The following is a 4,428-nucleotide window of genomic DNA, read 5'->3' as shown; positions in this document are numbered from 1 at the left end:
AACGAGTGACGGTTATAAGACGGACAATTCAAACTTCACCAGTACTTGCCGTTATGAAGGGAGCGCGCGAGGTTTTCCTCTGACTCGGTGCTGTCAACCAAATTAGAGGCGTTGAACAGTAGGAAAATCTGGACTTAAGACATAACTTTAGATGAGGAAAGAGTGAATATGCAAAACTCTTTCATAAGTTACGATAGCGTCCAGACAAGTTTTTTTAAAATATTGTCGGATGCCGCGGAAAACCTTTGACTTAATTCACGAGGGCATTATATCTCGAATATCAAAATTTGATAACAATTACAGAAGATCCGTATCAACGTAAGAAACTTGTAGTAACTCTGAGGGAAGGATTACTGATTTCGAAATTAAAGTTGCACTTTATTTTATTTAATACAAAAAGAAATTAAGATACGCAGATTGTGTGTGACTGAACACTTTGATACAGGAACTTCTGAAACAAAGATATTTACATAAATGTATCCATTAGAATATAATAAAAAAATACTTTAATCCTTTATCATAACCACAAATCATCACATTTGATTATAACTCAAAGTTGGGCTGGTGGTTCAAATGCAGGTTGTTGTAGGTCTACCACAATTTCTTCCTTCATGCGGATCCCAGCTCGTAGACGCACGTCCACGTGCGGCTAAAAACAAAATGTTTTGTTCCTTGTGCGTCTAGTCCGGTAACGCACCTGACGCCACGCACGCTCATGCGCCGTGTGGGGCCACTCGTGTTTGAACTATGACAGTTGATCGAAACGCACAAAACGCGTAGCCGTGTTGGACGCACGCGACGCGCCGCGCCGGATTCGGTGGGGCCTTAGCCTAAGAGTTACTTCATTCAGCAAAACAAAGTCAGAACAAAATCTTCAGTGTCGTTTTTTATTAGTGATTAATAACAAATTCTCCAGTTCCTGTATCACTTTCAGAAGGATGGATCTGCGAATCCATAGTGAAGTATTCCTTTCACTTACTTTGGATTCTGTGTATGGCATCCATTCCAGGAATTTTCAAGGAGGTATATATACAACTCCCATATTAAAACCTCTTGACCATCACAGATGAAAATTGAAAAATAAAAAGTGAATTTTTAATTATCGTACATGAGGCACACATTCAAAGGAACTATTAAAACGCAGAAATCGTAGGAGACATGAAAGGATTAATCGAGTCATGTGATCAATTAAATACTCAGTGGAGTGGAGAATCACAGTAATTGATTAATGTTTCATACGGTTCTTATGGGAAGGATTTAAAAGCAATCACTTAATACATCTTAATATAAACAAAACAGTATGTGCAGACTGATTTTATTGGAAAAATATAACAATGAATAGAATAAATACGGAATTAGGTAAGAAAAACCAGATGCATGTGAATGCATACAGACGTGATGAAAAGCAACTTCCAAAAGAACTCTGGGATATACATGAAAAGGAAGGGAGCAACTGAAATTTTCAATAAAAAATCTAAATTATTTATGCAGCAATGACTACGCGAAGAAATTAATAACGCGAACAATTTTTTTTTCCAAAAGGAGTAGTCAAATCAAAATGTCTCCAATCTGTGTAAAGGAAGGTAAAGCTCCACATTTTAATTTTTATAAGTTTAAAAACTTTTTCTTTATAAAAAAAAGTAACCCTTTAAGGTATATGGGTTCTGAACTCTCTTTCTTTCATTCATTCATATACATTAATATATGTATATGCCTGTACAAACACACACACATATATATATATAATATATACATATATAATATATATATATATATATATATATATATATATATATATATATATATATAATGAATACAATATAAAATTTACGCGAAACGCCAGGCACTGGGAGCTATGAGGTCATTCAACGCTGAAAGGGAAATTGTCATTAAGATATATATATAGATATATATGAGTTATCACATCACGGTGATTAATATATACACGCATTAAGTTACAACTGTCCTTTAATATCTGATTCGCTCTACCTACCGAAGGAGAATTTTTCAGTTGATAACGAATTTCTTATCAAACTAAACAAATTCTCCTTCCAAGGTAGAGCGCATTAGATATTAAAAGAAATTTGTAGTTTAATGCGTACAAACACATATATAGTATATATATGTGTGTGTGTGTGTGTGAGTGCATGTGTGTATACATACACACACACACACATATATATATGTCTATAAATTTTCCTTTAAATTAGCCTATAACGTCGCCTTGAAATTATGTCCTTAAAAATTCTTTCAGATATTGTATCGCCAATGTGAATGATCTGACTTTGCATAAAGTGTAATAAAACGACTCCACTCTCATTCTGCGGTAAAGAATTTATCTCATTAGAGGTGTCTAGAATTTTACCCCTAAATAAGGAAAAGGTCCTTAGAAAGTCCGGTTATTCTATATTATTCATTGCTGCCTAAAGTGGTTTAGCAAGCGAGGAAAAGAGGGCCTCGTATGGGAAGCGTGACAAAGATAATGAGGAATATGCTAATTGTGTGGAATGAGCCTTTGAGATATGCTAATGAGGTCAACCCCTTTCATCAAGAGATGTAATAGCGGGTGTGGAAGATGAGGATTTAGAACCAATGCGACTTCCTTCTAAGGGAGAATTTGGGGTAAGTTATCTGGAGCCAGAGGGAGGGTGAACTTGTTCCCCTAAAGAGAGGGTAAAAGCATTTGTCTATATATATATATATATATATATATATATATATATATATATATTATATATATATATATATTAAACCACTTTTACGGTCCTACTGAGGATGACCACGCGCAATGTAAACCAATACTGCTGCTTAGGCATGGTGAGTGCCATTTGACCGGGTTGTGACCTCCTCCTAAAAGGTCTGCAGCACGTGCCCCTCTGGTGCACAGCTGCCCTGTCCCTGAACCAGAGAACCCTGCTGCCCAATTTCTTTTAGATGTCCTTTCACCTAAGCAAGTACAGGGGCATCCTGCCATTCAGATCCAGAAACAAACATTCCTTGCCAGCGCCTGCGCCAGGAGAAGCAGCACTCTCCCCACGAGAGGTCCCATTCTGACCCCTCCTCACTCCTGGCCTCTGGCTCAGACAGCCCTCCACCAGTGCCAGAAGGAACTGCAAAGCAGAACTTTTTGATGTGGTCCATGGCCAAGGCAGAGTCGCCGTTATGGACCCTGTCAGCAGACATATAATCAGACTTGGTGGTTCTCCACCTTCGCAACCAGAGGATCCATCTAGGCGCTCATTTCGTACAATAGGCTTACGTGGCTCCCAAGATTTACAACCTGAGGATCTGTCCTGGCCTCCATATCCAGTGACAGTTTTGATTGAAGAGGGACCTGTTTTCTCTACCAGAGCCTGAAGGAGGAAGTATCACACCAGCTTCAAAAAAGGTTCGACTGGCTTTGTGGTTGCACCCTAGTGCCAAAGTCAGTGATACCAGCTCACAAAAACCCTCAGACATCGCAGTACCCTCATCAAGAGAACACTTGCCTTATACAATCAGTGCAATGACAGTGCCAGGTAGTGAACCCTTATTCCCATAAGACCCCTTAAATAGAAGGACTAGTATCTTGCACTCTCGGTTGCGAAACTTGGGTCCCACTATTTTATGACGTAATATGTTCACTGTATGTAAACAATGATTTGTATGTATGTAAACAATTATTTGAATGTATGTAAACAATGATTTGAATGTATGTAAAAAATTTTTACATTTATTCACTTTTAGTGCCGTATGTTTTTTAGTCATAAAATGGGCCTATTTTAAGGAGTTCATGTTTAGTCGAAAAGGAATGTAATCTAGCAACATATTGATAAACTAATTGCCAAAACTGTCTTAGACCATAATTGATATAATTTATTTAATTTGTTTCAGGGGTTTCTACTAACAACGCACAATGCCTAAGAAGTGTAATGTCTACGGATGTCGAGGAAATTACATTGATGAACCATACACCAAAGTAGTATCATTTCCAACTGATGAAGTGGAGCGAAACCGTTGGATCGATGCTATGCCAAATGAGCATTCCAGTTTGCTACAGCTGAAGTAGATCTATGCCTGTGCCTCATCATTTTGACTGTGAATGGATTACAGTTAAAGGAGGGAAAAGACCAAGTCATCCACCCATCCATTTTCCCTGGAGTTTCAAAGTCATGCTTAAAGCAGGTCCCCCTCAGCACCCAGAATTACAACTGCTTCAGCAGAGACCCGAGCTGAAAACGAAAGACTCCGAAATGAAGTTGTGGATAAGATGGCGGCGACTTTTATTCATTTTGTAATGACATCCAGGAGCATATCTCAAAGGATTATCGTATTGTTTGTGATAGTGATGATATTTACATTTTCTAAAACTGATTGCAAAGGCCGTTCCGTTTATCCAATTTCTCCATTTGCAACATGTGAAATCGTCATTTGGGTTTTTGTATCTTA

This window comes from Macrobrachium nipponense, chromosome 21, assembly GCF_015104395.2.
Source record: "Macrobrachium nipponense isolate FS-2020 chromosome 21, ASM1510439v2, whole genome shotgun sequence".
Taxonomy (NCBI): domain Eukaryota; kingdom Metazoa; phylum Arthropoda; class Malacostraca; order Decapoda; family Palaemonidae; genus Macrobrachium; species Macrobrachium nipponense.
The sequence above is the reverse complement of the archived record's forward strand: the minus strand, read 5'-3'. Positions refer to the sequence as shown.